Raw genomic sequence first — 22691 nt, forward strand, 5'->3', positions numbered from 1 at the left:
GGATCGCTTGCAGATCTTAAATTGAGAACTAATAGCATGAAGGGTCCTGAAGAGAAAACTAGCAAATTGCTTAAACTTAAAAGAATTGTGTGGAAATTCGGAAAAGGGTCTAAATTTGGAACACATTGTTGATAAAATAACTCCTATGAAAGGAGCGGGCGAAAGCCTATTCCACCCTGGTGCACAAGCTCACCACGTGGGAGTTAACTGGAAAAGGGGCGAGGGTTGACGGGTTGCCGTTTTAACTAACAGGATCCGGTTTTAAGGGATTTCGACAAAGCATGTGAATAATAAAGACAACCCCCATGGAAGATTGACTGTTAAGTTTGAAAGTAACAATAAAGATTAGTATTTGCATGAACTTTTGTAGTATACACGTAAGCTAAGATCACAATTCTTTAGTTTTTGTTTGCTGAAGAAAAGGAATAAAAATGGGTGGTTAGCAAATTGAAGTCTGATGCTACAAGACTTTAGTAAGGTACAAGATGTTAAGATATTAAAGGAAGTGACAATGTAATCGTTAACTGTTTAGATGCGGAATTGAATGTATAGCTGTATTACTCTGTAGTGAAAAAAAACTATTTTGTATTGTGTTAGATTCTAAAATCCTGTAAGACTCTGTATTACTTCATTTTTACCGATGGTAAAAAGGCTTTGAAGGAAGGGGGTGTTACGAATGTACCTCAACTCTGAGGGGCCGAAGGGTACAAAGTCGCCCCCTCCTTTTTGAGAATCGCAAGATCGCTATTAATTCGGGTCTGGGACCCAGGAAATGAGAGAGAGACATGCAGAATCCACAAGGGTTTGGAATGTGTCCTGGCCTCAGCAAGACGGAACCATTGATAACGGCCATTGTCTCTTGGAGACGGAATTGTGTATTGAGTACTGTACTATTCATTGAAGCCCTCAAGGGATGACCAGAGTGGGCTGGTTGAGGGATTGCATCATCCCAACCTGATTGACATCTGACACCCCGTGAGTAAGGATAAAAGAGGGTCTGGGGAACAACCCCTTCAGACGCACCAGGAGAAACGCTAGAAATCCCGTGACAGCGTTTAATAGCGACAGCCGGTGGGGCTCGCGTGCGTCCTTTTCCCTTGCCTGGGAATTGGCGGGCTCGCCACGGAAGAACGGCTTTAGCTAAAGAAGAGGCCACACCAACGAAACACCAAGGATCGAAATCATAAAAAGGAAAAGCTGGCAAGTTTCTAAAAATCTCTGTCTTGACTCCAACCAAAGGCTGCAGCCTGAATGAACTGAGTGACTTTTATATTTCCATCGGACAATACATTATCCCCTAGACAACGATAGAGCTATTTCATATTGATTATTATTATACCCACACTTTTAGATTTAGTATTGACGACGTATATTATCTGTATGTTTGCATTGATATTATTTTTGTGTATTTTTATCAATAAATACTGTTAAAAATAGTACCATCAGACTTCAATGGACCTCTCTATCTTTGCTGGTAAATGACCCAATTACGGGGTTCGTAACAAGAAGAAGAGACAGAGGAGAAGAGACATGCACATCTCCAGAATGACAACAACAGGCACAGGAGGAGGAGAGAGAAAGAGGCAAAGGAGCTGAGAAATGCACGACTCCAAGATCAGAGCCAAAGAACAAACAGCAGAAGAGATGAAGAGACTGCGCGTGAAAGGACTGTACATCTCCAGAATGACAACGAGAGGCACAAGGGTGGCAGATCAACCAGAAATATTGCCATCAGAAGTGTCCTTCATCTTTCTTCTTTAATAACCTGGCTTTACTTCTTCAATTTCCAAAGCAAAGCAATACCAATAGCATTAAGGAAAATTTAATGTTCATTCTGGTCACATCAGACTGCACTACCTTTTTCTCAAAGGGTGCCGCAACCCCATTGTCCAGTGTCTTTTAAACATGGTAATTACACCTTCTTCCACAGCTTCCTTTGGCAGCTTCTTCCATGTACCCAGCACAATTTATGAAAAAAGTTGCTTCTTGTGACCCATTTGAATCTTTTCCCTCTCTCCTTAAATGTTACGTCTTCTAGTTTTAGACTCTGAAACATCTCAGAAGGAGATGTGCCCTTTTAAGGTGCCCTGTTTTTTCACAGGTCCTTTTTTTTGAGGCTCCTTCATGAACTGCAGCTGAAAAGGACAGATGTGGCTGTGGACCCTGAGAGAAGAGGGTTCATGTTTTTTGGGTCCTATTCCAAGGTCCAAGCCTCTCTTCCCAGCTTGTGGAACAACAAATCATTTGGTTGGTGCTGACAGGGGTCTGCGGCCTGAAGGCAGAATTCTTACCATGCTAGGCTGTTTTACCTATCCTGGTATAAGTCATTGTCACCTTCCATTTCCAGTTCTCTGCATCATTCTAGATGGATATGGTTGACCTAAGGGTGCCTAGCATATTGTCTTGAAAGAGTTGTGAATTATGCTTTCCTCTCGTCATCACTTTCAGCACTTGTCATAAATAATTTCACTCCTGAACTTTTAACATTCTGTTTGACAATGATCATGGTCTTAGACCTCATGCTTTCCTTCAAATAAAAATTTGATTGTTTACATTTCTGCAAAATTGCTTGTCTGTACTGAGATCTCACACCCACATTTTCCCTCCTTGTCTACCTTTCTGCAGCTCAAAAGTGATGTGCAAATTTATGCTGTCCACACACTGATCTGTTTACTGACAAACATTGGTTTTCACAACTTGTTTTCTGCTTATTCATATTATAACAATCTAATATTTCTCATGTAAATGGCTACAGACCTAACTAATAACTGGTATTTTATGTAATATATGTAAGTTTTATCTATGTAGGTTTTATATGTGTTTTATGTAATTAAAGTCTAAACAAAACTTGTTTGCTGAGAACCATAAGACATAGGAGCAAAATTAGTTACTCGGCACATTGTCTGCTTCACTATTCCATCATGGCTGATTTATTATCTCTCTGATCTCGATTCTCCTGACTTCTTATAACCTTTGACACTCTGATTAACCAAGAAAAGTTCAAAGGTTATTTTATTGTCAAAGTATGCATGTACAATACAACTCTGATATTTGACTACTCCAGATAGCCATTAAATACAGAATGACCATGGATGTTGATGAAAGAAAATACATCAACTCCCCCAAACCCTGGCATAAAAAAGAAAAGAAACAAAACTCGCAGACCCTAGCCCCGGCTGCACAAAAATATTGACAGTTCACCCACCTGCCAATTATACACAAGAAAGAAAAAACCAAAAAATTGAAGGAAACCAATATAAAGTACAGTCCAACAATCACATAGATCTCAGAAAATCGTAAACATCTTTTCATCTGCTTATGAGAGCAGCTGCATGAACTCAGCCCTTTTGTAAAGTGTGACCACTGACCCAGGACTGAACATACTGTCGACTGCTGACAGTCTCCATAGGGAGCCATCACTGACCCCACCTGCATTTTCCTTGATGCTTCAATCTTTGTCACTGGTTGCTTCGAAATAGAGTCATTTGTGACCCCGCACCTCATCTCTGGTCTTTTCCACAAGTCAGCTTGTGTTCTCAGTCCGTTTTGGCTCCCTATCTCTAATCTCCACGAGGCAGCTTTCCGTACACAGCATAGAGCTGGATCCTTCAATTGAGTCCCAAGCTGAATGTCACAGGCTCCAACAGTTTCTGTAACAGAAAAATACAAAAAGAACAAGCAGAATACATAGGAATCGTGAAATAATTGAAGGGATTTACTATCTAGAAGATGTCGCCTGAGGAATCGTTGTTGACTGGCCCCATCTTGACCAGAAGAACCTATTGACATCTATTTTAAATATACTCAATGACTTGGCCTCGACAGCCGTCAGTGGCAATGAATTCCACAGATTCACCACCCTCTGGCTAAAGAAATTCCTTCTCATCTCGGTTCTAAATGAACCTCCCTCTATTTTGAGGTTGTGCCCTCTGGTCCTAGAGTTGTCCACTTTCAGAAACATCCTCTCCACATCCACTCTGTGTAGGCCTTTCAATAGTCAATAGGTGTCCATGAAATAATTTTTTAAAAACTCCAGCGAGTACAGGCCCAGAGCCATCAAGTGCTCCTTGTATGTTAACCATTTCAGTCCCAGAATCATTCTCGTGAACCTTCTCAGGACCCTCTCCAATGTCAGCACATCTTTCCTTAAATAAGGGACTCTAAACTGCTCACAATACTCCCAAGTGTGTTCTGATCAATGTTATATAAAGCCTCTGCTTTACATCCTTGCTCCTATTTTCTGGGACTCTCAAAATGAATGCATACATTGCATTTTCCTTCCTTACTACTGACTCAACCTGCAAGTTAATCTTTAGGGAATCCTCGGCAAGGACCCCCAGTCTCCTTACACTCTGATTTTTTGAATTTTCTGCCCATTTAGAAAATAGTCTACAGCTTTATTCCTTCTTCCAAAGTACATGACAATACACTTCCCTACACTATATTTCATATCCCACTTTTTTGCCCATTCTCCCAGTCTCAGCAAGTCCTTCCCTGGACTTCCTTCCTGCTTCCTCAATGGTACTTTCCCCTCCATCTATCTTTGTGAAGTCAGCAAACATGGCCACAAAGTCATCCATATTGTTGACATATAATATGAAAAGAAGGAGTCCCAATATCAACCCCAGCGGAACAATACTTGTCACCGGCAGCCAAGCAGAATAGGCCCGACATCTTAATTCTAACTCATTGCCTTCTGCCAATCAGCTATTCTTCTATCCATGCTAGTATCTTCCTGTAAAGCCACGGGCTTTTATCTTGTTAAGCTGCCTCGTGTGCAGCACTTTGTCAAAGACCTTCTGAAAATTGAAGTAAACAACATCTACTGACTTTCTTTTGTCTATCCTGTCTGCTATTTCCTGAAAGAATTCCAACAGATCTGTCAGGCAAGACTTCCCCTCAAGGAAACCATGTTGTCTTTGGCCTACTTTATCAAGTGCCTTGAAGTAACCCAAAACCTCATGCTTAATAATGGGCTCTAACATCTTCCCAACATAAAATCAGGTTAACTGCTTATAATTTCCTTTCTTCTGTCTCCCTCCTTTCTTAAAGAGAGCTTGAGAGGGAAATGTTCATGCAACTGTTGCCTTTCAAAATTAAAGGTATTTACTAGTTAATTGTCTGTGGTTACTTTTCTGTTAACAGACATGACCTCTAAATTGTAGATACGGTCGGCCCTCCTTATCCAAGGGGGATTGGTTCCGGGAACCCCGCGGATGCTCAAGTCAGTGGACTTTAAGACCCGGCGGAGCACCGGAGCTTATTTAACCTGTCTCAGTGCAGTGGACTTTAGGACCCAGCGGAGTTCGGGACCTGCTGCCCGCAGTGTTTCTGTTCTGGAAAGTGATCACGATTGAAAATAAAGTGGAAATAATAAAGCGATCGGAAAGATGTGAAACGCTATCGGTCATTGGAAAAGCGTTAGGCTACAGTCGGTCAATGATTGGAACAATTTTAAGGATAAAGTGAGAATAATGGAGCATGTGAAGGCCCTGTCCTGATGAAAGCTACAATTATTACTAAGCAATGCAGTGGTTTAATTATTGAAATACATACGTTTCTTAAGTGTTTTATATGCACAGAACAGTAAAATATATAGTATATACTATATACTATAGTATTGACTAACTGACGCTAAATAATACCGGATGTACCTGTTCCGATTTAGAGAACTTATGGTTTTTTTTCAATTCCTGATCCACGGTAACCTATGTACATCCTCCCATATACTTTAAATCATCTCTAGATTACTTATAATACCTAATACAATGTAAATGCTACATAAATAGTTGTAATACTGTATTGTTTAGGGAATAATGACAGGAAAAGAAAGTCTGTACATGTTCAAACAACAAGTGCTGGAGAGTGAACTTCTGGGTTTTCTCGATCCACGGTTGGTTGAATCCGTGCATGCGGAACCTGCGAATAAGGAGGGCCGACTGTAATTTTATATGGTCTTACTGGCTTCCTTTTACATCAACTTGAACAGCTAAGCAAGTCAATTCAATGTCTCACTCCAAGCATTTCTAAAATACTTGAAAAAATCTGCGAATGCAGAAGAATGATACTTCTGTGTCAAACCAGCATGTTTGCACAGGCTAAGAATTTTAGCACAATGTTCTATCATTTGCATGCCCAAAGTGGCAAAAATGTTGCTGATAATGAATAGAATGTTCATGTGGCTGAGTAATGAAGAACAACACTGCCGGGATTCAAAATTACTGCTGACTTCATAGGGTCAAGTGAATGTGTTTCACACAAAAGAGAATAGAGAATCCAAATTAGCAGTGCTTGACAAAGGCAAGCCAGTTTAGATTCCTTATGAATGATGTCAGAGGCAGCAACAACTTGAAGCAGGGTGGTGTGACATCCTGTTAAGAATGATCACAGTATTACCGAAGCTAACGAGAAAATCTGCAGATGCTGGAAATCCAAGCAACACACACAAAATGCTGGAGGAACTCAGCAGGCCAGACAACATCAATGGAATAAAAGTACAGTTGATCTTTCAGGCTGAAACCCTTTGCTGGGACTGAAGGTAAATCAGTCACACCAAGAATAGTTGAAGATATCTTATTTATCTTCTTGGCAGCCCTGTGTGCTCATTATCTGGAAGATGTTTGCAGCAGACTTTTGATGTGTTAGCAAATTTAATGAGAAGTATAGTTGTTTAATAATGAATAGTTGTTTATATAGGACATCAGGAGGCATCTTGTATGAATTGTGTTTCTGTATTTATTAAAATCAGAAACTAAAAATGCCCTTGAGTTTGTGCTGCTTTGGTTGGAATTCAGTTTCTGCTACAGTTAATTTAAGATTCATAAACATAAAAGTATTTTCTTAAACTTTTAAATTAAATGTTTTCATGCATTCAGGAAGAGCAAGAATAGATTTTTTTCTCAAAGTAGTAGTTCTGACCAAGGAACCATGGAATGATCAAGCACAAATGAGTCCACTCAGCTTGATGCTGTCCAATAGTTTTTCTCCATTTCCCTTTCCCCAAAGCCAACAGCTTCATTCCTTTAAAAGTCATCCAGCTTCCAGTTTATATCTTGACATAAAATATTGGTCTCAGAACCTCCTTGTGCAATTGTATCCTCAGTTTCCTCACTTGCAAACCCCAGTCAGTTCAGATTGGCAATAACATCTCCTCCATTATCTCCATCAGCAAAAGTGCACCACAAGGCTGTGTGCTTAGACCTTGCTCTACTCACTTCACCCTTATAACTATGGCTAAGCACAGCTCCAATGCCATATTTAAGTTTTCTGACTACACCACAATTATTGGCTGAATCAGAGGTGGTAACGAATCAGCATAGAGGAGGGAGATTGAAAATCTGGCTGAATGGTGACACACCAATGGGCTTTCACTCTATGTCAGCAAGACCAAGGAGTTGATTGTTGACTTCAGGAGGAGGAAACCAGAGGTCCGTAAGTCTTCATTGGAGGATCAGAGCTGGAAAAGGTCAGCAACTTTAAATTCCTCAGTGTTATCATTTCAGAGGACTTGTCCTGGGCTCAACACAAAAGTGCAATTCTGAATAAAGCACAGCAGCCTTTCTATTAGAAGTTTAAAGATTCAACATGATATCTGAAACCTTGACAAACTTGTATAGATGTGTGGTAGAGAATATGTTGACTGGTTGCATCACAGCCTGATATGGAAACACCAATATCCTTGAATAGAAAATCCTATAAAATGTAAGTGGTTGCATCTCAGTCCACCACGGGTAAAGCTCTCCCCACCATTGAGTACATCTACACAGAGTGCTGTTGCAGGGAAGCAGCATCTATCATCAGGGACCCCCACCCCTCAGGTCATGCTGTCCTCACTGCTGCCACCAGAAAGAAGGTACAGGAGCCTCAGGCCTCACACCATCAGATTCAGAAACAGTTATTGCTCTTCAACCATCAAGCTCCTGAACCAAAGGGGATAACTTCACTCAACTTCACCTGCCCATCACTGAACTGTTCCCACAACCTATGGACTCATTTTCAAGGAGTCTTCATCTCATGTTCTCAATACTTATTGCTTATTTTTTTATATATTATTTCCTTTTTTTTGTATTTGCAGTTTGTTGTCCTTGCAGATTGCTACTTGTATGCCTTGAGTGTGGTCTTTCATTGATTCTATTACGGTTATTAGATTTACTGAGTATGCCTGCAAGAAAATTAATCTCAGGGTTGCATATGATGACATATATGCACTTTGATAATAGGTTTACCTTGAACTTTGAAATCTGCTCTCAGCATTCTTTCAAATGTGCTATATTTCATTCCAAGTGTTTCTTTTTGACAAGTAATATAGTTTGGTTATTGACCCTTCAGCTGGAAAAAATAATTCCCCTTGGGTTTATTGAAATCCATTAATTTGAACACCTATTAAATTTCCCCTTAACACTGTATTTTCAAAGAAGAACATCCATTTTTTCCAGTCTATGCCATCCTATCAGATGGTTCAGGTTTATCGTCATTTCAACCATATACATGTATACTGCCAAATGAAACAATGTTCCTCCAGACCAAGATGAACAACACAGTACATATAACTCACACACAACATATAAAATAAAATTACCACAAATAAGTTAACAAATCATAAGGTGCATTTAAGACACAAGTTAAAACGTAAACAGCATAAAGTTATTGCTGCTTCATACCTGATGAGACCTATGTGGTGGCAGGGAGTTCAGTAGTCTCATGTCCTAGGAGAAGAAGCTGCTTTCCATCCTAACAGAACTTGTCCTAATGCTACGGTACCATTTTTTGATGGTAGGGGGTCAAAGAGATTGGTGGACAGATGGGGAGGGATCACTGACAATGTTGCATATGAAGTACCTCTGGTAAATATCTCAGACGGGTGGAAGATGTTTCAGGAAGAACTGCTGTATAAACAGTGAAGATCTGTAAAGTATGGCTACTGAAACTATTGTTGCAGAGGTAATTACTAGAGATGGAACCATGAAAGAACTGTGTCCTTCTGGTGAGATGCATGAGGATCAATGTAAGGAACAGTCATGTTCACACAGAATGATATTTTGAGAAGGTCAGTATTTCACAAATATAATCTGGACATAAATCTGTTTGGAAAGTTTTGAATATGAAGAGGTTGGAACATAATGGAGGCAAAGATACATAAATGTTTATGAAAGTTAATTTATTGCTACTGATTGCTTTAGGGCAGTGGTCCCCAAAGTGGGCGATATCACCCTCCCTGGTTACAGAGTGCACCCTCCCCACATGCCCTCTTTATTATCCAAGGGAGTAATAAAGATAAAGGGGGCACTTGGTAACAAGGGGAGCTGCTGAGGGATTACAGACTTAATTTAAGAAATCTATTAGTTATAGAAATCTTGAAATGCTATCCTACATTGTGGAAAGGGTCAAAATGCTTTTTATTGCCTTTCCAACATCATGTTTAGTGGAGTGTGGTTTTAATGCAGTCCCCAAATGTCTTTCAAAGCAATGGAACAGATTGGAAATTACTGAAAGCAGGGTTCTGAGATTCCTGAGTGGCATTCAGTCTGATGTTGAGAAGTTGATATCACTTCAGTGTGCCCATTCATCTCATTGAAAGATGAAAAAGCAATGTAGTGAATAGTTGAACTATTAATGAACACTAAAATTGTTGATGAGATTCTTTTTACTGTAATTAAAGAAATAATTTTATTTGTAGATTTAATTAGATTTGAATAATTTTTGCAATTATTTGTCAGTGCTTTGAATTTGCAATTCCTATCTTCTTTCTTTGTGCATCATAAATCAAAATTCTTTGTAGTTTTTATGTAATAGCTGGAAAGGGAGCTGGGATTGTGCTGTGGGAGCCAAGTGATCAGTAACCCAAAAAATGATTTGGGAGTCACTGCTTTAGAAGAATAGATACAATGGTATTTTAAAAAAAGACAAGCTACTGATTAACTGAGTAACAAATTATATATTTAAATGAAATACAGTTATCAACAGGGGGAATTCATCCAGTGTATGCTGCCGTGTTCTTTTGTTGACTGTAAATGAACAAAATCAGGGCACAGTGCTTTCAACAATTACCTCCTCCAAATCTTCAATTTCATTGTAACATTCAAGATGTTTGTAGATACCTTCAAATTCTTCATAATTCCTAACTTGCTGAAGTAGTGAAGTCAATTTATTTTCACTCCTGGCCGTTTTTTAGTATCTCCAAGCCTGAATGCTTGAAACTACAGTGATCAAAGCAGTTCTGAATTGTATTACTGTTTACTTCTCTCAAACTATCAGTGACAATTTCCATTGGTTTTTTTGAACACAAATACACGCAAATGATGCTATTTAGAAACTTCACCTGGTGTAGTATGTACACATGGTGTAGTGTCTAGCAGTCACACAGGTGATCGTGACTGTTGCTAGTTAGAAACGAGCTCAGAAAAAGCAAGTCTCCCGTCCCAGTTAAGCAGCATAGTATCCCAAATAAATGTAAGGGGATCCCGGCTATTTATGCAATTAGTTTTTCTTCTTTAAGAGTTGTTCCAAATTAGCAGCTTCCTCAATTAACCAATGACCCAATTAATCAGAATCCATTGTATTTCTGGATTCCTCAGTTTATTATTTTTCCAACTATTATCACAGAAAAAGTTAACTTATTCACTCATCAAATTGCTGCCCTCGAAAAGTAATGTTTATAAAAGTATAACTTTTTTTCTGAGATGTATTCTTTTTAATGACAAAATATATGTCAATTTTACTTATTCCACAACATGTTTTAAGTAATATTCCCAGTACATTCAAGAGATTCAGTGACTTAGACTGATGATAGTGAAGATTATCTTAACCTATTTAAAATATTGTTGTTGGCATCAATTATTGTATTTGTATCAACATTTATAAAACTTGTCTTTCACTTGAGCATGAGACTTCCCTTTACTAGACACATTTGAACGGAAGCCTCAAAGCCTTGAGTTCAATTATTGTTCTTCTAGATGGTGAGGACATAATAAGGTCCTTAATGTTTTGCTTATTAAAAGATTAAAATCAAATTTATTTCTTGACATTTTATCCATTCAGAATTTCAAAAGGATGATGACTCTGTGGAATGCTAGTCTTCGGTACTTCAAAAATTAAGCAACTGGATATAGTAGCCAGAGTGTTTCTGCAGCATATGCACCTAATGTCAGATTCTGAGCTGATAAATTGTATTATGAGCTCAAAATTTGGCGTGTATATGTTACATTTTGCTGAAAAATTAGATGTAACTAAATTGTTGCTAATCACATCCATTATTAATATTTTGTTTTATGTTGCTATAAATAATAAGCCAACCTACTGACAATTATACCACTGTTGTTTCTCATTACAGCACATACTTGCCTGCGAGAATAGAACAACTGTTTGTCATTTGTTGATCCATCATTATTTAAGTAATTTACTGGAAGATTGGAAAGCTGTGAAAGTAGATCCTAGAATTGATTGTTAAACCATGGAATCACACTGAAGAAAATTAATATAAAAGGATGACCAAACTCAAAGACTGGAAGCTGTGACTGAAATATGTGAGTAGCCTTAACTGTAGAGCTTAGCCTTGTTTTCATTATTTGAGATTGGGGAGGGGAGGGAGAAATTGTGTAGTTGGGAAAACAATTTGATTACTTAAAGCAAGAATTCTTGGAATTATCTTTAAAATTAATAACACATCTACACTGTCTGTTTGGAGAACAACCTTAAGGTATATTTTCAACCTCAACTGCTGGAGCCTAGCCATATATCCTAATCAAAGTGTGGTCTTCAGTGTTGGCATTGGTCTAAGTTGGCAGATTCATTTTCCTGTCCTGCTTCCAGTTGACTTCTCATGGAGTCTGAGGGAGCAGCACCAGCTTCTGTAGATTTTCAAGATCTCACTCAGGTTGGAAAATTTGTCCAAGGCTGTGCTAGGTTAGACATGATATAAGGTGTAATAATAACAGAGTTGTCATAATGGGAGATTTTAATTTCCCAAGTATAGACTGGCATCTCCTTAGAGCAAGAGGTTTAGATTGGGTGGAGTTTGTTAGGTGTGTTCAGGAAAGTTTCTTGACACAATATGCCTACAAGAGGAGAGGCTGTACTTGATTTGGTATTGGGAAATGAACCTGGTCAGGTGTCAGATCTTTCAGTGGCAGAGCATTTTGGAGATAGTGATCATAATTCTATCTTCTTTACAATAGCATTGGAGAGAGATGGGAACAGACAAGTTAGAAAAGCATTTAATTGGAGTAAGGGGAATTAATGAGGCTATCAGGCAGGAAATTGGAAGCTTAAATTGGAAACAGATGTTCTCAAGGAAAACTACGGAAGAAATGTGGCAGATGTTCAGGGAATATTTGTGTGAAGTTCTGCATAGGTATTTTCCAGTGAGACAGGGTAGTTACGGTATGGTGCAGGAACCGTGGTGTACAAAGGCTGTAATAAATCTGGTCAAGGAGAAAAGAAGGGCTTACAAAAGGTTCAGAGAGCTAGGTAATTTTAGAGATCTAGAAGATTATAAGGCTAACAGGAAGAAGCTTAAGAAGGAAATTAGGAGAGCCAGAAGGGGCCATGAGAAGGCATTGGCGGGCAGAATTAAGGAAAACCCCAAGGCATTCTACAAATATGTGAAGAGCAGGAGGATAAGATGTGAAAGAATAGGACCTATCAAGTCTGACAGTGGGAAAGTGTGTATGGAACTGGAGGAAATAGTGGAGGTACTTAATGAATACTTCAGTATTCACTATGGAAAAGGCTCTTGGTGATATTAGCGACGACTTGCAGCAGATTAAAAAGCTTGAGCATATTAAGACGGATCTTGGGGTCCGAATCCATAGGACGCTCAAAGCAGCTGCTCAGGTTGACTCAGTGGTTAAGAAGGCATATGGTGTATTGGCCTTCATCAATCATGGAATTCCACATCCCATTCCCATTCTGATACATTTATCCATGGTCTCCTCTACTGTCAAAATGAATCCAAACTCAGGTTGGAGGAACAACACTTTATATACCGGCTGGGTAGCCTCCAACCTGATGGCATGAACATTGACTTCTCTAACTTCCGTTAATGCCCCTCCTCCCCTTCTTACCCCATCCTTGACATATTTAGTTGTTTGCCTGTTCTCCATCTCCCTCTGGTGTTTACCCCCACCCCTTCTTTCTCCCGAGGCTTCCCATCCCATGATCCTTTCCCTTCTTCAGCTCTGTATCACTTTCGCCAATCACCTTTCCAGCTCTTAGCTTCATCCCACCCCCTCCGGTCTTCTCCTATCATTTTGCATTTCCCCCTCCCCCCACTACTTTCAAATCTCTTCCTATCTTTCCTTTCAGTTAGTCCTGACGAAGGGTCTCGGCCCGAAACGTTGACAGTGCTTCTCCTTATAGATGCTGCCTGGCCTGCTGTGTTCCACCAGCATTTTGTGTGTGTGGTTTGAATTTCCAGCATCTGCAGATTTCCTCGTGTTGTGCCTTATGAGCCTGATTGAATTTTTTGTGGATGTGACTAAACATATTGATGAAGGAAGAGCAGCAGATGTAGTGTATTATATAGATTTCAGCAAGGCATTTGATAAGGTACCCCACACACGTCTTAGTTAGAAAGTAAAGAGGCATGGGATCCAAGGGTATATTGCTTTGTGGATCCAGAACTGGCTTGCCCACAGAAGGCAAAGAGTGGTTGTAGATGGGTCATATTCTGCACGGAGGTTGGTCACCAGTGGAGTGCTTCAGGGATCAGTTCTGGGACCTTTACTCTTTGTGATTTTTATAAATGACCCGGATGAGGAAGTGGAGGGATGGGTTAGTAAGTTTGCTGATGACACAAAGGTTGGAGGTGTTGTGGATAGTATGGAGGGCCGTCAGAGGTTACAACGGGACATTGATAGGATGCAAAACTGGGCTGAGAAGTGGCAGATGGAGTCCAACCCGGGTAAGTGTGAAGTGGTTCATTTTGGTAGGTCAAATATGATGGCAGAATATAGTACTAATGTTAAGACTCTTGGCAGACGGATCTTGGGGTCTGAGTCCATAGGACGCTCAAAGCAGCTGCGCAGTTTGACTCAGTGGTTAAGAAGGCGTATAGTGTATTGGCCTTCATCAATCATGGAATTGAATTTAGGAGCCGCGAAGTAATGTTGCAGCTATATAGGACCCTGGTCAGACCCCACTTGGAGTACTGTGCTCAGTTTTGGTTGCCTCACTACAGAAAGGATGTGGAAACCATAGAAAGGGTGCAGAGGAGATTTGCAAGGATGTTGCCTCGATTGGGGAGCATGTCTTATGAGGATAGATTGAGTTCATTCTTAACACTTAAAACTTCTCAAGAGTGGCCGCCATTACAGTAAACATTCAATCATCCAATGAGTGCGCTTTATATATGCTCTGAACCACTCAATTCCATTTTTTTCACCCATAATGTCTGGAAAACTGCATGCAACTTCCATTGAGGGTAGTCTAGGAAAAGCATTAGTATGGATGTGAATCTGCAAGTGATACGGTGTGAGGTTGTTAATGATGGCAACATTGAATAGCTACTGCATTCTCATGGTGAGAGCCCTAATAACAAAGAGTTTTGAGAATTGGCAGAGCAATGCATCTTGGGTGAACATGGATGGAGAGGAGGAAACATTTCCCAGGGCTGAAATGGTTGCCACAAGAGGACACAGGTTTAAGGTGCTGGGGAAGTAGGTACAGAGGAGATGTCAGGAGTAAGTTTTTTTTTACTCAGAGAGTGGTGAGTACGTGGAATGGGCTGCCAGCAATGGTGGTGGAAGCGGATACGATAGGGTCTTTTAAGAGGCTCTTAGGTAGGTACATGGAGCTTAGTAAAATAGAGGGCTATGGGTAAGCCTAGTAATTTCTAAGGTAGGGACATGTTCGGCACAACTTTGTGGGCCGAAGGGCCTGTATTGTGCTGTATGTTTTCTATGTTTCTGTGAATTCTTAGTCGATGAATAGGCAACATTCATTTCTGGGAAATAGTAAACAGTTGAGTTTCTGTAGTTTATTTAACTTTTAATATCATTAGTTGGTTTTCCTGGTGTATGTACATGGAACTAGGGTTTGTTTATTATTGTCACGTGCACCAAGACTCAGTGAAAATTTTTTCTTATATACAGATCAGATCATTATATAGTGCACTGGGATACAACAAGGGAAAACAATAACAATGTAGATTAAGTTGTAACAACTACAGAGAAAGTGCAGGTAAACAACAATGTGCATGATCATAATAAGGTAGACTGTGAGGTCAAGAGTCCAACCTATCATATTAGAAAACTATTTAATAGCTTTATAACAGCAGGATAGACGTTGTCCTTAAACCTGGTGGTATGTACTTTCTGGCTTTTACATCTTCTGTCCAATGAAAGAGAAGAATATCTGGGGTGGGTAGGATCTTTGATTCTGCTGGCTGCTTTACTAAGGTAACGAGAAGTACAGACTGAGTGTAGAGGGAAGGCTACTTTCTGTAATGTGCAGAACAGATACCATCCCAAGCCTTTGCGATTCCAGATAGGATGCTTTCTATGGTACATCGATAAAAATTGGTAAGGGCCGACAGCTGTGCCAAATTTCTTTAGCCTCCTTAGGAAGTAAAGCTTTCTTGGCCATGACATCTACATGGTTGGACAGGCTATTAGTGATGTTCACCCTTAGGACCTTGAATCTCTCAACATCAGCACTTGTAATGGAGACAGGAGCATATGCACCTCTGCCCTCCTGAAGTCAACGACAAATGTTTTGCTGACATTATCATGACACGCACTGCTAAGCTCTCTGTCTTCTTTCTGCACTCCGATTCATCAATATAGCCAACTGTGTCACCTGCAAACTTGTAGATGGAATTAAAGCAAAATGCAGCCATGCAATCAGAAGTGTACAGGGAAGATGCAAACTTGGGGAGCACCAGTGATAAAGACAATTGTGGATGAGGTGTTGCTGCCTACCTTTTACTTATTGTGGTTTGTGTTGTCTTATGGTCTTATAAAAACCAAGGAACCAGATGCAGAGGGAAACATTGACTCCTAGGGTCTGTAGCTGCGTGGCACATTTGTTTAGAATTAAGAGTATTGAAGGTAGAGTTACAGTCAATAAGCAATATTCTGCAATACTCCAGAATGTCTGTAAGTGAGATTTTTAAAAATATATTTGACAAGTGTATTTTGTCTTGAGCATTACCAAATGTTTCTGACTGTTAGAGATGCTCACAGTCAATGGCCTTGACCTCACTGACAGCTGGTGGCCGGGGCTCAACGGTTGTCAGAGAGTCTCAGTGAATGTGACTGGCTATTCTTGTCTTTTGCCGGGCCTTGCTCAGATACCACATGCTGGGTTGTGGAAGGCACTCGGGGTCATGCTGAAACAACTATTAAGGCCTGTGATTTGGTCAAAGACATTTTTGGGGTACCTCAGCCTTTTTGTCATGATTATTGGAACCTTGCAAATTGGAAGAATGGGCAAAAAGGTGGCAGATGGAATACAGTATTGGGAAATGTATGATAATACATTTTGGTAAAAGGAACAATAGTTCAGACTATTATCTAAATGGGGAGAAAATTCAAACATCAGAGGTGCAAAGGGATATGAGTCTTCGTGCAAGATTCCCAGAGGTTAATTCATAGGTTGAGTGTGGTAAAGAAGGCAAATACAAAGTTAGCATTCATTTCAAGGAAAGTAGAATATTAAAGCAAGGAGATAATGCTGAAGCTTTATAAGACACTAGTCAGGCCATACTTGGAATATTGTCAACAGTTTTAGACCCCTTACCTCAGAAAGGATGTATTGTCATTGGAGAGAGCCCAGAGGAGGTTCACGAGGATGATTCCCGGAATGAAGGGGGTTTGCATATGAGGAGTATTTGGCAGCTTTTGGCCTGTCCTCACTGGAATTTAGAAGAATACATGGGGATCTTGTTGAAACCTACCGAATATTGAAAGGACTAGATAAGGTGGATGTGGAAAAGATGTTTCCATTGGTGGGAGTATCTAAAATTAGGGGACACAGCTTCAAAATTGAAGGGTGACCTTTTAGAACAGAAGGATTTATTTTTTTGCCAAAGAGTGGTGAATCTGTGGAATGCTCTGCCACAGACAGTTGTGGAGGCCAAGTCTGTTGGTATATTCAAAGCGGAAGTTGATGGATTCCTCATTGATTGGGACATCAAGGGATATGGAGAGAGGGCAGGTGTTGAATGGGATCAGGGATCAGCCATGATGAAATGGTGGAGTGGAATTGATGGGCTGAATGGTCTAATTCTGCTCCTATGTTTTATGGTCTTATGATCTTATGGTCTTGGATTGTTATGTTAAAAGAATTGTAAGACTCATTTACCTTGACATAGACTCAAATTATGTAACACATAGGAGTGACAGGAGTTCTTCCCTGAATAAATCTGCTGACTTAACTGATGCCAGGTGTTTCAAATTTCTAAAGTGAATATCATTTTCTAGATTTTTTTCAGGACTTAATGCATGAATCTTGTCATCTCAGAATCAGAATCAGGTTTAATATCACTTGAATTTGTTGTGAAATTTGTTGTTTTATGGCAGCTGTACATTGTAATACATAATTTTTAAAAACTACAAATTACGATAATTGTATATAACAATTAAATTAAATAAATAATGCAAAACGAAAGCAAAGAAATCGGAAAAAAGTGAGGTAGCATACATGGGTTCCTTCCCCATTCAGAAATCTGATGGTGGAAGGTAAGAACCTGTCACTGAAACATTGAGTGTGTGTCCTCTGTGTGCAGTATATTCAACTGAACCTTATTGATAACTCTGCTTGTACAATATGTGAGCTCCTCCCATGTGGGACTGAGTGGCATAACTACCACTACGTCTTTCCTTGGAAAAGAAGAGCAAACCGAGGTATGTACTTATGGTCTATAGAACTGCATTGAAATCATAGGCACTGAAATTGAATGATTCAGCTCACTTCTCCCATAGCACATAACTTATACTCCTTAGATAAACATAAAAAAGAATTGCCAACATTATAACTGTCTTTCTTTTCGTTTTTAATTGTCTCTTTCTCTCCCCCTCTCTCACCCCCTCTCACCCCCCTCCCCTCCTCCCTCTCTCCCCCTCTCTCCCCCCCCTCCCCCCTCACCCTCTTTTGTTCCCCCAATTCTTTTTTTTGAAGGAAGTCTCATTTTGCAAAATGTTTTAAATATTCAAACTCTTCTAAAGTAAATAACACTAAGTCTAATGGAGGTCAGGGTAGACTACCTGAAAACTCGGGCAAAGTGAGAGGATTGTTCTGCCTCTTTAGCCATTTGCCCTAAGGTATTAGGCTATGGAATATACCTCTGTGGTGGGACAGATAAGCAACCATATCTGGTTATAGGTTCCTGGAAGTGTTTTTGCAGATGGAGATTCTTCAACAGGTGCATCTACCTTTCATGAACTTTGAAGGTGCACGAGCACACACCTGTTCTGCTTGATTTCATCTCGTGATGTTCTGATCAGAAATGATTTTGGGGCTTGCTGCTGGATTATTGTTCCTTTGGTGAATTGGTCTGATACCCAAACAGCTTCACCACTCTTGATTGACAACAAAGATTATGCTCTGTGTCTGACATCATGTATGATTTTAATTTTCTCACGCTGTGTTGTCTCAAAATTTCTTCCCTTGTCGAAGTCTGGTAAGTGAGTTTGGAAAAGGGAAGGAAAAATGGACAGGCTTTTTCTCAGTTTTTGGCCCATTGAGAGCTCTGATGGACTGTAGCAAGAGGTGTGGAGCGATAAGCTAGCAGTGCTTTGTAGGGGTCTTTTGCCTTCGTTAGGAGACTTAACAGTTTGCACTGCTCTTTTCACTTCTCCATTTATCTGTGGATACTGTGGACTGCATGACTGGTAATCGTATTACCAAAACAAATGCTTTGAATTGTGGACCATTATCTGACACAAGTGTCTCTGGTATTCCATAGTGAGCTTTCCAGTACTGTATAACTGCTAATGAGGATGTAGAGGACAGCTTGGATTTCTCAACATTCCGTGAGTAGTTACCCACAGTGAGAAGATACTTGTCTCTATTTAGCTCAAAAATGTCTGTGCCTGCAATTTGCCATGGAAATGAGACAGAGGGCTTCTGCATGAATTTTGTGCTGTTTTCTGCATGCTTCACATTGTTTTACATAATCTCCCATTTGTATGCTCAGACCAGGCCACCACATGAATTGCCTTGCTCATGGGTGACATTTTTCAAGGCCTCGATGTCTTTGGTGGATTTAACTGATGATTTTGGTGTTCACAGAAGCAGGAATGATGAGTCTGGAGCCCTTTAGCAGCAAATCATCAAGAATGATGAGTGTGTCCTTTTCAAGCTAGTAATGTCTGAGCTTGTAAGCTCCTTTTCTGCGACCGCAAATAAGACTCCAGGATGGTATGTTGCCTCCCTGGTACAAGGGTCAAGGATGTCTCTGAGCGGCTGCAGGACATTCTGGAATGGGAGAGTGAACAGCCAGTGGTTGTGGTGCACATAGCTACCAACGATATAGGTAAAAAACGGGATGAGGTCTTACAAGATGAATTTAGGGAGTTAAGAGATAAACTAAAAAGTAGGACCACAAAGGTAATAATCTCTGGATTACTACCAGTGCCACGTGCTAGTCAGAGTAAAATTGGAGGATATTTCAGATGAATACGTGGCTTGAAAAATGGTGCAAGGGCGAGGGATTCAAATTTCTGGGGCATTGGAACCAGTTCTGGGGGAGGTGGGACCGGTATAAACAGGACGGTCTGCACCTGGGCTGGACTGGAACCAATGTCCTAGTGGGAGCATTTGTTACTGCTGTTCAGGAGGCTTTAAACTATTGTGGCAGGGGGATGGGAACAAGTGCAGAGAGACAGAGGGGTGTAAAATAAGGGTAGAAGCAAAAAGTAGTAAGGTGAAAAGTAAAAGTGGCAGGCAGGCAAATCCAGGGCAAAAAGCAAAAAGAGCCACTTTTCAACATAATTGTATAAGGGCTAAGAGTGTTGTAAAAACAAGCCTGAAGGCTTTGTGTGTCAATACGAGGAGCATTCGTTACAAGGTGGATGAATTGAATGTGCAGATAGTTATTAATGAATATGATATAGTTGGGATCACAGAGACATGGCTCCAGGGTGACCAAGGATTGGAGCTCAACATCCAGGGATATTCAATATTCAGGAGGGATAGAAAGGAAAGGAAAGGAGGTGGGGTAGCATTGCTGGTTAGAGAGGAGATTAACGCAATAGAAAGGAAGGACATCAGCCTGGAGGATGTGGAATCGATATGGGTAGAGCTGCATAACACTAAGGGGCAGAAAATGCTGGTGGGAATTGTGTACAGGCCACCTAACAGTAGTAGTGAGGTTGGGGATGGTATTAAACAGGAAATTAGAAATGCGTGCAATAAAAGAACAGTAGTTATAATGGGTGACTTCAATCTACAGATAGATTGGGTGAAGCAAATTGGTAAGGGTGCTGAGGAAGAGGATTTCTTGGAATGTATGCGGGATGGTTTTCTGAACCAACATGTCGAGGAACCAACTAGAGAGCAGGCCATTCTAGATTGGGTATTGAGCAATGAGGAAGGGTTAGTTAGCAATCTTGTCGTGCGATGCCCCTTGGGTAAGAGTGACCATAATATGGTGGAATTCTTCATTAAGATGGAGAGTGACATAGTTAATTCAGAAACAAAGGTTCTGAACTTAAAGAAGGGTAACTTTGAAAGTATGAGACGTGAATTAGCTAAAATAGACTGGCAAATGATACTTAAAGGGTTGACGGTGGATATGCAATGGCAAGCATTTAAAGATTGCATGGATGAACTACAACAATTGTTCATCCCAGTTTGGCAAAAGAATAAACCAGGGAAGGTAGTGCACCCGTGGCTGACAAAGGAAATTAGGGATAGTATAAAGTCCAAAGAAGAAACATATAAATTAGCAAAAAAAAGCGGCACACTTGAGGACTAATTCAGAGACCAGCAGAGGAGGACAAAGGGCTTAATTAGGAAAGGGAAAAAAGATTATGAGAGAAAGCTGGCAGGGAACATAAAAATTGACTGTAAAAGCTTTTATAGATACGTGTAAAGAAAAAGATTGGTCAAGGCAAATGTAGGTCCTTTACAGTCAGAAAGAGGTGAATTGATCATAGGGAACAAAGACATGGCAGACCAATTGAATAACTACTTTGGTTCTGTCTTCAGTAAGGAGGACATAAATAATCTTTCGGAAATAGTAAGGGACCGAGGGTCTAGTGAGATGGAGGAACGGAGGGAAATACATGTTAGTAGGGAAGTGGTGTTAGGTAATTGAAGGGATTAAAGGCAGATAAATCCCCAGGGCCAGATGGTCTGCATCCCAGAGTGCTTAAGGAAGTAGCCCAAGAAATAGTGGATGCATTAGTGATAATTTTTCAAAACTCCTTAGATTCTGGATTAGTTCCTGATGATTGGAGGGTGGCTAATGTAACCCCACTTTTTAAAAAAGGTGGGAGAGAAAAACTGGGGAATTATAGACCAGTTAGTCTGACATCGGTGGTGGGGGAAATGCTAGAGTTGGTTATCAAAGATGTGATAACAGCACATTTGGAAAGAGGTGAAATCATCAGACAAAGTCAGCATGGATTTGTGAAATGAAAATCATGTCTGACGAATCTTATGAAATTTTTTGAAGATGTAACTAGTAGAGTGGATAGGGGAGAGCCAGTGGATGTGGTATATTTAGATTTTCAAAAGGCTTTTGACAAGGTCCCACACAGGAGATTAGTGTGCAAACTTAAAGCACATGGTATTGGGGGTATAGTATTGATGTGGATAGAGAGTTGGTTGGCAGACAGGAAGCAAAGAGTTGGGAGTAAATGGTACCTTTTCTGAATGGCAGGCAGTGACTAGTGGGGTATCGCAAGGCTCAGTGCTGGGACCCCACTTGTTTACAATATATATTAATGATTTAGACGAGGGAATTAAATGCAGCATCTCCAAGTTTGTGGATGACACGAAGCTGGGCGGCGGTGTTACCTGTGAGGAGGATGCTAAGAGGATGCAGGGTGACTTGGATAGATTAGGTGAGTGGGCAAATTGATGGCAGATGCAATTTAATGTGGATAAATGTGAGGTTATCAACTTTGGTTGCAAGAACAGGAAAACAGATTATTATCTGAACGGTGGCCGATTAGGAAAAGGGGAGATGTAACGAGACCTGGGTGTCATTGTACACCAGTCATTGAAGGTGGGCATGCAGGTACAGCAGGTGGTGAACAAGGCAAATGGTATGTTGGCATTCATAGCAAAAGGATTTGAGTACAGGAGCAGGGAGGTTCTATTGCAGTTGTACAAGGCCTTGGTGAGACCGCACCTAGAATATTGTGTGCAGTTTTGGTCCCCTAATCTGAGGAAAGACATTCTTGCCATAGAGGGAGTACAGAGAAGGTTCACCAGATTGATTCCTGGGATGGCAGGACTTTCATATGAAGAAAGACTGGATCGACTAGGCTTATACTCGCTGGAATTTAGAAGATTGAGGGGGGATCTTATTGAAACGTATAAAATTCTAAAGGGATTGGGCAGGCTAGATGCAGGAAGATTGTTTCCGATGTTGGGGAAGTCCAGAACGAGGGGTCACAGTTTAAGGATAAAGGGGAAGCCTTTTAGGACCGAGATGAGGAAAAACTTCTTCACACAGAGAGTGATGAATCTGTGGAATTCGCTGCCACAGAAAACAGTTGAGGCCGGTTCATTGGCTATAT

The 22691-nt window shown here is 40.4% G+C and overlaps 1 protein-coding gene across 4 annotated transcripts in view; it reads left to right on the top strand.

Annotated features, from left to right (window-relative positions):
- cdk17 (cyclin dependent kinase 17) overlaps nucleotides 1-22691 on the top strand; it is a 231118-nt gene that overhangs the window by 67147 nt on the left and 141280 nt on the right. For 3 of the 4 annotated variants that reach the window (XM_073065901.1, XM_073065905.1, XM_073065902.1), the window contains exon 2: nucleotides 11330-11522. The exons of the other annotated variant lie outside the window; for it this stretch is intronic. The gene's annotated coding sequence lies outside the window, so the exon portion shown is untranslated. The remainder of the gene's footprint in view (nucleotides 1-11329; nucleotides 11523-22691) is intronic. 4 annotated transcript variants of the gene reach the window in all.

This window comes from Hemitrygon akajei, chromosome 14 (assembly GCF_048418815.1).
Source record: "Hemitrygon akajei chromosome 14, sHemAka1.3, whole genome shotgun sequence".
Lineage (NCBI taxonomy): Eukaryota > Metazoa > Chordata > Chondrichthyes > Myliobatiformes > Dasyatidae > Hemitrygon > Hemitrygon akajei.